At 50.6% G+C, this 12,076-nt stretch overlaps 1 long non-coding RNA gene across 1 annotated transcript; it reads left to right on the top strand.

The window, feature by feature from the left end:
- Positions 1–7,066: 7,066 nt before the first annotated feature.
- On the top strand, positions 7,067–12,067 carry LOC144943309 (uncharacterized). The gene is made up of 3 exons (XR_013639484.1): positions 7,067–7,342; positions 9,863–9,993; positions 11,747–12,067. It is a non-coding gene; the product is annotated as an uncharacterized LOC144943309 (long non-coding RNA).
- The last annotated feature ends 9 nt before the right edge of the window (positions 12,068–12,076 follow it).

Genomic DNA, 12,076 nt, shown 5'->3' with positions numbered 1-12,076 from the left:
ATTTTACTTACAGATCTTGTCACTGTGCAACCGCAACACATCAAATGCCCCCCCCCCCCCCGCGAAAAATGAGATAATGCGAACATTTATTTTTCAAATGCGCCAAACCGTCTCGATGGCTCGTAATTCTTCTGGCTCTTGTCTTCTTTGGCTTGTTTATTGTATAACAAATTACAAACTTTGAACAGAAAAAAGTCAACCCAGTACCAAGCCCAAATATTTAAAACGTATTTTCCGCGCTCATTGTAATGCGCAACGAAGCGGCTCTGCAGTTTAACTTTAAAGCGGAGTGAAGTCATCGTTTGGAGGCCGGGCGGAGAGGGAGGGAGGGGAGGCTGGCCTATGTGACTTGGCATCTCACGTAAATTGTTTAAATCGACCGCCAGCCCTCCGAGAAGACGGCGCATGAATGTGATGACAGGCAGAGACGTTTTCTGGCAAATTACCTCTAACGACGATTCCCAGCCTCTCCATGCCCATCGCCTGAAGCCACGCACAGGCGTCATCGCTCTCCATGTCCTCCAGCGCCTTCCTCCTCCTGCTGCTGCTGCTCCCCTCCATTCCGCCGTCCTCTGCTGTCTTTGTGGCAATAAACACGGAGTCTATTAGGGCCGTGACTCTGTTTCTGGATGATGATGATGATAATAACGACGATGACCCGGCCCTGTTTGAGTCGTTTGAAAATGTAATTTATTCTAAGGGCGATTGGAACAAATTACATTGTCCTCGGGAGGATGTGGGGGAGAAAAAAAAATGGGCAGAATGGATAGGTTTGTACCCGACTCGCAGATGTAAGCGATTTCCTTTCGCATTCACAGATGTACACTGTGTGTCGGAGAGAGCCCGATAGCATTCAACTGTCGTTGCATTGTGAAGACACCATGGCTTACACCAGCTGCCAGTAAGCCTCGATTTCTACACCTTCTGCCAGTACACCCAAATTACATGTCTGCTGCGAGTAGACTCACATCGCAAAGCCGCTGCCAGTAGACTCAGATCACATTGCTGCTGCCAGTGCAACGCAGATCGCATCTGGCAAACGAGCAGCATTCGATTAGCAAGCAGGACACTGCTGATGAGACCCAGAAGGGCGAAACCGGTCCGGAGTTTATTTCTTTGAGCAAATTCTGCTGGTAAAAGGCCAACACGCTGACTAAAAGTGATATTTATTATGGGACTAGGAGAATGGAGGGTGATATGTTTATTCAATCAAATAAAAGAAAATTTGTTGATGCATCGGGTCTGTGCATATGTTTGTGTGTCTGCGCGTATATGTTTGCGGGGAGTGGTGGCGCAGCAGTTAGCATGCTGCGCTACGAACCCAGCCACCCGAGTTCGACTCCCGCTCGAGGCCAACACCAGTGACGATTATCTGAACCGGTCCTGAGCCTCCCTCTAGATCAGCTCAGCCTCAAATGAGTACCTGGTGCAGTGTGTGTACACATCAGCGCTTGGGAGCCGAAGGTGGCCGTGAGTAGTGCTGGCCACCCCACTCGCTCGCGTGCCGTTTCGGCACACTTTCAAAGCAGCACTTGCCCCAACCGCCTGTTAAATTCTCCACTGTATCGTGTCTTTGAGCGGGGAGTGGTGACATTGCAGCTTTAGTTTGTTGTCCTTCCCCCGCACCTCCGATTAGAACGGCTGGCTACATACGGCGCGAAAGAAGTTCAACATGCAGTACATACATACGCGAAAAAACCCGGCGATACGCGTTTGGTCCCTGGCTTTGGCTAACACCAGTGGTGAGCAATGCGTCTGAACCGGCTTTGAAGAGCCTCTCCAGGTTTAACCCAAACTAGTGCTTGTGTGTGTAGAAGCATCCGCACTGGGTGAGACAAAGACAGCCGCGCGTGGTGATAGTACTAGCCACATAACTATCACCCCCCCCCACCCCCCGATGTGTCAGATCTCGTTCACAGCACTTTGCCCCCGACAGCGCGCCGGTTGATGGGCTACACGGCTTGAACCTTTTTGTCTCTGCGCGCGCACACGCGTGAACTCATGCGCACTTGGATTGGCGCAAGCAGCCACTGAGTGGTGAATGTCGGTGGTTGTTGTTGTTGTTGCTGCTGCTGCCGCTGTTAAGGAACCCGCGGCCTCGATGCAAGGAACTTACTGGACAAGATGAGTCTCGACTCGAACACAAAGCGCCGGGGGTCTTCCCATCGCTCAGCGGGGGAGACGAACCCGGTACGTACGACGCTACGTGGGGGGGGGGGGAGATGGGGTGGAGGGGCAGGGCGGCGTGACACCGCGATCCCGGCCGTCTTTATCTCACTCAGTGCCGATGCTTATACACACACACACCGCACGAAGATCCTGGAGCGTCGAGTTTTGCAGTCCTAGACGATCTCCGTCAAGAGGAGACGGATACATCTATTATCTACGCGCCGTGTGTAGAACTTCTTTCGCGCCGTACGTAGCCAACGGTGCTGATCGGAGGTGCGGGGGAGGGACAGCACGCCGCACAAAAAGGCGGTGCTAAAGAAATGAGTTGAGTTTATAAGTACTGATGTTGATGTAGCTTCTGCAGTTGACTTTATTTAAAGCGGGTGAATGTCCTCTGTTTGTGTGCTTATGAAATATACGTGCATATTATAGATATGCATGTACATTCTCGACAGGATACATTGTTGTTGACGAGTGTTGATGGTTTTGTCAGTTTTTAAACAGTGCTTGTGCACCATTGCCAAAACAGCAGCAGCAGCAGCATCAGCAGTAGCAGCACCGAATGAATTGTTTAACTCTGAGTTGGCAAGTCACTTGAGCAAAGGTAGACCTGGGATTGCTCCAAAAAGTCTGGTGCCAATAATGAAACGTCATCGTTATGAGCCACACTATGTCTCCACTGCTGTCACGGACGTTTCTGAGCCATACTTCACCCTGCTGGTCGGTGCAGATGTTGATGAAGGGGAGCCCCCAGGGACTGGGTTCGGATATTGTTCGCCACTGATGGTAGCCGTGACCGGGGGGAAATTAACTTTGGGCCAAAGGATTCATAGCGCGCGGCATTAACGCCAACGCACTACGCTAGAGGTGTGTAACACATCGCACTCACAAATAGAACGTTTAAGAATTAGACTGCCAAATATTTCAACTAATTTATTTACGATTTAAAGCTTTCGTGACTGCAGGGATTCATCTTCTTGGTTCTTTCGGTAAAGTCACGTACCGAAAGAACCAAGAAGATAATTTATTTACCATTGTATTTTCATGAGTTCCCAAGCACGTGCATAAGTCATGAATAGAATCGATCGTGACAGAAACTGGGGGGTGGGGGGGACGAAAGCTAGTGGTCCGGGTTCATTTCAAACTTTTGACCCTTTAACTGTTGAACTGTTGAACAACAACAAAACATCGCAAAACAAAACATCAAAAACCCTCCTCGTCGCCTTAACAGAACGTTGGATTCGCGTCAAGATTCGGGCAGCTTCCCCAGACTGACGGTAAATGACTCTATCTTGAGCAACAATCTCTGCCAGAGAGATAGATCCCGTCAGTTTTGATCAACGTCCAGGCTTTGTTCATAACGCCACCGAGGGTGTGACATGTTAACTCTTAACACGTCGGGGTTTCGAGGCTAATATCACGATTCATATAAACGATTTAAAAGCCATCCATCAAGTCAAGCAAAAAAAAACACACTCATGTTCAACAAAACTGCCTTAAAAATTTTTTTCAATATTTGTCATGACATATATGTAAAATTGACGAAGTTTCGGACGATAGCCCTTCTTCATATCAATGTTGTCCTGGAGAACAGGATTACTTAAAACATTGAAAAAAATCTAGAAAGCGCTTATGAGTGAGAACACGCAGCGCTGATGAAACGCACCCGGTACCATCACAGAGACCCATAGACTCACTCACAGAGACCCGTAGACTCACTCACAGAGACCCATAGACTCACATAGAGACCCATAGACTCGCTCATAGAGACCCATAGACTCACTCAAAGAGACCTATAGACTCACTCACAGAGACCCATAGACTCACTCACAGAGACCCATAGACTCACTCACAGACACCCATAGACAAACCCATAGACTCACTCACAGAAACCCATAGACTCACTCACAGAGACACATAGACTCACTCATAGAAACCCATAGACCCACTCACAGAGACCCATAGACTCACTCATAGAGACCCATAGACTCACTCATAGAGACCCATAGACTCACTCACAGAGACCCATAGACTCACATAGAGAAATCCATAGACTCCCTCATAGAGACCCATAGACTCACTCACAGAGACCCATAGACTCACTCACAGAGACCCATAGACTCACTCACAGAGACCCATAGACTCACTCATAGAGACCCATAGACTCACTCATAGAGACCCATATACTCACTCACAGAGACCCATAGGCTCACTCACAGAGACCCATAGACTCACTCACAGAGACCCATAGACTCACTCACAGAGACCCATATACTCACTCACAGAGACCCATAGACTCACTCACAGAGACCCATAGACTCACTCACAGAGACCCATAGACTCACTCACAGAGACCCATAGACTCACACACAGAGACCCATAGACTCACTCACAGAGACCCATATACTCACTCACAGAGACCCATAGACTCACACACAGAGACCCATAGACTCACTCACAGAGACCCATAGACTCACTCACAGAGACCCATAGACTCACTCACAGAGACCCATAGACTCACTCACAGAGACCCATAGACTCACTCACAGAGACCCATAGACTCACTCACAGAGACCCATAGACTCACTCACAGAGACCCATAGACTCACTCACAGAGACCCATAGACTCACTCACAGTGACCCATAGACTCACTCATAGAGACCCATAGACTTACTCACAGAGACCCATATACTCACTCACAGAGACCCATAGACTCACTCACAGAGACCCATAGACTCACTCACAGAGACCCATATACTCACTCACAGAGACCCATAGACTCACTCACAGTGACCCATAGACTCACTCACAGAGACCCATAGACTCACTCACAGAGACCCATAGACTCACTCACAGAGACCCATAGACTCACTCACAGAGACCCATAGACTCACTCACAGAGACCCATAGACTCACTCACAGAGACCCATAGACTCACTCACAGTGACCCATAGACTCACTCATAGAGACCCATAGACTCACTCACAGAGACCCATAGACTCACACACAGAGACCCATAGACTCACACACAGAGACCCATAGACTCACTCATAGAGACCCATAGACTCACTCATAGAGACCCATAGACTCACTCACAGAGACCCATAGACTCACATAGAGACCCATAGACTCACTCATAGAGACCCATAGACTCACTCAAAGAGACCCATAGACTCACTCACAGAGACCCATAGACTCACTTACAGAGACCCATAGACTCACATAGAGAAATCCATAGACTCACTCATAGAGACACCCATATACTCACTCACAGAGACCCATAGGCTCACTCATAGAGACCCATAGACTCACTCATAGAGACCCATAGACTCACTCACAGAGACCCATAGACTCACACACAGAGACCCATAGACTCACACACAGAGACCCATAGACTCACTCATAGAGACCCATAGACTCACTCACAGAGACCCATAGACTCACACACAGAGACCCATAGACTCACACACAGAGACCCATAGACTCACTCACAGGGACCCATAGACTCACATAGAGAAACCCATAGACTCACTCACAGAGACCCATAGACTCACTTACAGAGACCCATAGACTCACTCACAGAGACCCATAGACTCACTCACAGAGACCCATAGACTCACTCACAGAGACCCATAGACTCACGTAGAGAGACCCATAGACTCATTCACGATCGAAACTGAATCGGCAGTTCCACTGCTGCATTATTGTTTCTGCCTGAGGACGACCGCTTGTGTTGTGCTCGAAACGTCGTGATATATTATTTTTTGTTTCATTTTATTTTTCTACCTACGTGACTTTACCGAAAGAACCAAACAGTATGGATTCCTGCAGTCACGAAAGCTTCAAATCAAGATTGAACAGAACATTCGTTTTGTTAAAAACGTCCCCCCCAAACCTACAGAGCCAAACAAATTAACCCGTTAACCTGTCACGTGTACAAACAAGCGTTTAGCACCGTGCCAATTGCGAATTATTGTTTTTTCACAACCAAGTATCAGACTACAGTAGATTTCGTTTTGAAGTTTTGCTGGCTGGCTGGCTGGCGGGCGGGCGGCCGGATAAGCGAGTCGGGATCACGAGTGCTGACGTCACTGACCCCCCCCTCCCCCGCCACAAAGCTTCCTCCCGCCACCCCCACCCCTCGTGACGATCGAGGAGGGTGGGGGGAGTGGGGGGGGAGTGGGGGGGGTGCCCCTCACTCACCAGTCGAGTAACGAGCGTGGAAGGGGGCGGGGGGGGGGCCTTGGTGGCCAAAGCTACGAGTTGGGGGCGGGGGGGTTGAGGGCCCTTGCCAACCACCGTGAGATGTTTTCAACAACAACAACAACACCATTGGAACCTCCTTTGCCAGTAGCAAAATATGATAATTGTTTTTTTACCCTTTTATTTGGCAACAAAACTGACACCTTTTTTTTACAAGGAGTCATGTTTGCATTGATCACAATACCTGCGGTCGGAATGCAAACAAAAAACACACAACTCTGATAATGTATGCACTGTCCTTGAAATTGATTTTAATGTTTTACTTGCAAAGTAAGGTAATTGTATTTTCCCATTAGCTATACAGTCAGATAATGCGACAAATCGCTAACCTTAAACACCGAGTCGTTCATAAAAGTTTAAGGCGGTATAGTACTATAGTAATAGAGCAAGTGCAGAATCACTGAACCGGAATTGATAGCTTGAAAGCATTTAGCGCGGGGCCCTTGAAATTTCGGGGCCCGTAGCATACGTAGCTACTTGTGCTCCTGGGATAATCTGGGCCCTCCTTGAATGATTGCTGCATCCACCCCACCCCGCCCGCTGAGCCGACAATGCCGTCACTGCTGCCCCCTCCTCACCCAGCGTGAGGAGGGGGCAGCAGCCGGGCTGAGCCGTCATCGGGGGACACGGAGAGGGCCGCGGTGACGGCTCCCGACTCCGCGTGCGGCCGCCGTAGCGCCGCACCCGCCCTGATCCTCGTCCGCGTCTCCCGCTAGCGAAAAGCATCCGGCAAGAACGCTCGACTCGCGCGTTCCCTTCGCGCCGTGCGAATCCTGTTCCGTCTCTCCACCACCCGCGTTCTCGCGCGTAACCCCCCCCCCCTCCCCCCAGCCAACACGGCCCCTTTCTTCCTTCTAGGATCCGCGGACTTTTCCACCAGCATTGATTGAGGACAAAGCGAGCTTCCAGGTAAGGATGAGGGTTCCCCTTGCCAAGGTCGACAATTCTTCTTCTTGGTTCTTTCGGTAAAGTCACGTGACTTTACCGAAAGAACCAAGAAGATGAATCCCCGCAGTCACGAAAGCTTTAAATCGAAATGTCGCCATTTCTCTCCAGCATTGCTTTTAAAAGCAAGCCTCAACTCCGCTGAAAAGACGCGCCGAGTGTCGAAAGCGGTCCAGGGTTGTTGCTTGTGTCTCGAATCAATGCTTCTGACATGATGCGGCTAATGGGAGACATTCCCAAAGCTGCCGTCAACCCATACGGTTTTGCCCGTATGCTTGTACAGGCAAATTGAGTTTTCAGGTCCATACGGCGTACAGCCGTTTCAATGCGGGCAAAAAGAAAATTATTTTGTGTTTCTCCCTTGTGATGGCACTTTGTAGGATGAACATTGAGATGTATAAGGGCACGGGGTGGGTGACCAATGAGGTCTAAATTGGTCTGCAATAAGGTAGGGCACTGATAAGGGGTGGACAGGTATGCATTCCTCGTATTTATTTGGTTATTTATATTCCAACTGTGACTTCTTCTCGTGACGGCCGTTACAAGATTGTGTTGCCGGCGGTTAGTGGAGGTGACGGCGTCACAAGGCTGTACCGGCGTCAGTGTGAAAGTTTACGGCGCCCATGCTCAGACCTCGTTTAACACAGCGGTAGAACGCGTTCCTGGAAAATGTCACGTTGAACGAAAAAAACGCAATGGCATTATTCCGCGTCCTGTATCATTGGACCGCTCAGATTCGCAGCTCAAGAAAGTAGTTCGGCGTCGACCGCTCAGAAGCCGCGTTATAGTGGTGCACACGTTCCTCGTTATAGCGGTGCGCGTTTCGGCATTATAACAATGTGCGCATTCCGCGTTATAGTGGTGCGCGTTACAACAGTGCGCGTTTCCGCATTATAACAATGTCCACGTTGTAGCGGTGCACGTTCCGCATCACAATGTTGCGCGCGTTCCTCGTTTTGCGAAGGTGTTCGCTCATGGAAGAACCGCGTTATAGAGGAACCGCGTTATAATGTGAACACCACGCGCTAAGCAAGCACTTACCGTACGTGTTATTGCATGCTGCCCCATTCTATATGTGTGTCTTTCAAGGCCATTGGGTTGTTCTTAGTATTCGTGCTGCCAACGCAGCATCACCAAATAATGCGTACGTGCAATACAGGGCATTTTACACGCCAAAGGCGCTACGCCAGCGATTCTCAACCCCGTAGGCTTGCGCAGGCTGCAGCATGGATACCGTGCAGGAGAAATGTTGCAGGCACGTGGGAAACATCAGAGCAAACGTTGTGGTGACACAGCATACGAATACAAAACGAGGCTATCCGGGGGACCTTTTGTATTTGTCTGGACCCCTGAGCAGAAACATTGTTTATCTGTATTTCAATGATGCAGTTTTTTGTGGAACGCGTGATGATGAAGTTACCTTGTTCAGAGAGTCCGATTGCAGGTGCAGCTTTTGCATCTCTTGAACCAACCGGTCTCTCATGTCACACTCTTTTGTATTCAATTCATCTAGAAAAATAAATAAAAAATATATAAACGTTGAAAATATGTAGGGTCATTAATAAAGAATATTTTTTAAAAACTACAAAACATTCAATCGATTTTGTTTGGGTCAGATCGCAGAAGCAAAAATATGTGCTGCATACCTGACAGCCGCAAATAAATAATCGATTATGAATCGTGGCATCGTTCGCGAAAGCCTGCGTGTTCAACCGCAAGCAACGAATGAAAGGCCAGAAAAAATCCAAACGTACCGAGATTCTGTTCCGTGAACTGCAGTAGGTTTATGCCTTCGTTAAAACTTCCTGCGTGAAATGAAAACGCAACAACAACAACAAACAAACAGAGATGTGTCCAGCAATCCAGTATCCGTGCCGCACGCATACACAGTTTACAATTTGACTGCAACACTAAACACACAACGTAGATCAGCACAACATTGGCGTGCCTATGACGCAATCGACCCAATTCACATTTTCTAATTCGTTTTTTTATGGTGTTAATATCTTAATGTGTGAATTTGTGTGTGTGTGTGTGCTGCTCATGTTGCTGAACAGGTGGGGGAGCGGTAGTGTAGCGGTTAGCGTGCTGCACTACGAACCCAGCGACCCGGGTTTGATTCCCGCTCACGGCCAACACCAGTGGCGATTATCTGAACCGGTCATGGGCCTCCCCTAGGTCGACTCAGCCTCAAATGAGTACCTGGTGCTGTGTAAAAACATCGCCAATGGGGAAACAAAAGCGGTCGGGCGTGGTGCTGGCCACCCACCCCCTCGTGTAACGTGCCGGCCTTCATAGGTGCCCGCTAAACGCACTTTCCCCAACAGTCTGTTAAAGCTATACGGGGGATCTTTGTCTTTGTTTCGTTCATGTTGATAACGTTGCCTTGTAAGATATATTTGTACGCACTTGTATTGAGATGGTTTCGTAAATATATAAATATAATGCTGTTAACCGTAATTTTTTTTTTTCACCTCTCCACAGAAAATGTATCCCGATGATGCTATCGCTGTCACACCATAAACCCACTGCCACAGAGCGGTGGGACAGATTGGCCCACGGAGAGAGAGACATCACACAGCTACCACCGTTGAAAAACCTTCAAGTGACCTCTGGTATACGTAGTACTTTCCTATTCTCTGACATAGAGAGAAATGTTTGTCGATTTTATATCAAACCAATCTTTTTAATTTTTAGAGCTGGAATTTCGCCAAATCAAGCAAATAACCAAATTTAATGTGGCTGAGAGTTTTGCGTTTTTTGTGCATTCAAATGATGACCGGGCTGAGACCTTAAACTCGCTGCTGCACTCTAGAAGCCCAGTTCATATTCACAGATGGCTGCATTGGATTCGGACCTAGACTTCAAAGCGATGCCAACTCCAGCGCCACCCAGGTCGTTCTCAAATGATCGTCGTGATTATTGCCGATGTCAAAATGTCAAAATGCCACTGCCATTGCGTACATGCGTGTTGAACTTCTTTCACGCCGTACGTCGCCAACCGTGCTCATCGGAGAAGCGGGGGAAGGACAACAACAACAGCAACAATTGTTTACGACCGTGCGCTCCCTCGTCCGTACCTTTTCTTGGGTGAGTTTGCGGGAACGCGTTCAGTTGCGCGTTGGCGATCTCCGAATTCAGCCGGAAGCTTTTCTTCTTCTTGGTGGTGGCGGTGGTGGCCGCGGTGGTGGCAGCGTTGGTGGCAGCGGTGTCATCCTCAACGGCGCCGACTCGCCCGTGCCGGTCGCCGCCCGGCACCTCGGCCTCCTCCGCCGTCTCCTCCGCGCCGTCTCGCGCCACGGCCAGCGGCAATTTCTCCGCCGTGTCCGTCGCGGGCAGGGCGAGCGACGCCTCCGAGGTCTCCGCGTCGCCGACGTTCCCCGTCGCGTTCTCTCGCTCCACCGTGGCGTGGCTCCCCGAGCTGTCCACGCAGTCGCTGTCCGACGACGGCGGAGGGCTCGTGGCCCGCTCCTCCTCCTCCGAGTTGATCTCAAAGAACTGGTCGTCTTCCAGCACGTCCGACGGGCTGGCAGGGATGAAGTTTATCGTCGGCATGGAGAGGCCGCCGCCAGCTCCTGCCACAGTCTCGCCATCGCCGTCATCGCGGCCGGCGCCACACGCAAAGTTCTCAATTTCGGCCATCTCCTCCTCGCTGCTCACGCTCGCCTCCATCCGACGCGTCTCCACGTTGGGCAGCGAGGCCAAAGCCGCGAGCTTCTTCTTCCTCCTTCCGAGGCCGCCGTGCCTGCCGGGCTGCGGAGACAGCGTCAGGCTGCCGGAGAAACTGGCCGCCCTCTTGCGCCACTCGGCGCGCGCGCCGCCTCCGCCGACGGATTCCGGCTGCGTCGGAACCCGCCGGTCGCCCTCGCGGTCTTCATCGGCGTCGGCGCCTCCCGAAGCGGTGGTCGTTCCCGCGGCGCGCTTCTCGGCGCGCCGCCGAACGGTTCCATCCGCCTCGTCCGCCGCCGCGGCGCCGCCGGTCAAACCTCCCTCGGCGTCGGCCACGCGAGCTTTTGCGCTGGCAGGGACACTCGGTGGCGATGGTGGCGACGCCTCGTCGACGGGGTCGTCTTCGCCCGTGCATCGACAGCGGAGCAGCCTCGTCAGTCGGCGGCAACGTCCTCTTTCTCCGAGCCGAGAGTTCTCCTGGGTTTTTGCGAGTCGCTCTCTCGCTCGCGTCCTCGCGAGAGGGCACTTTGCGCTCTTGCGTGGCATTTCAGGGGTCGACACCCGCGGGAGGACGCGCTACCTCCCCCGCCGATGGCACTTAAGGGTCTCGCGTTGCCGTCAATTCCACCGCTCGATTGCCAGAAGGTTCCTTGGTCTGACTCGGGCTTCGTGGTTGCGTTGGTGGACGATGGTTGTTAGCAGGCCCGGACGACGTGAAGCCCGAATGGGATCGTCACGACCGCTCGTGGTGTCATTCCCGTAGAGCTCCGCCGCACAGCATTGGCTGCAAGAGCGTTAAAGTGAGATGGATTTTCATGGAGGCGGAGGGGGGGGGATACATTAATCCCTAAATAAAGCATTAAAATAGTCTTTGAGCATGGGATAATTAACGGGTATTTGAAAGTCAATTGAGCGTCATGTTTTGATGTGGTAATCAATCAATTTTGTTACATATCTCTCTTATACTTTCAAATTGGCCGTGCACTTTAAATATATTTGGCATTGATGTTGCTAAAATACCGCATCAGC

This window comes from Lampetra fluviatilis, chromosome 30 (genome assembly GCF_964198595.1).
Source record: "Lampetra fluviatilis chromosome 30, kcLamFluv1.1, whole genome shotgun sequence".
Taxonomy (NCBI): Eukaryota; Metazoa; Chordata; class Hyperoartia; order Petromyzontiformes; family Petromyzontidae; genus Lampetra; species Lampetra fluviatilis.
The sequence above is the reverse complement of the archived record's forward strand: the minus strand, read 5'-3'. Positions and strand labels throughout refer to the sequence as shown.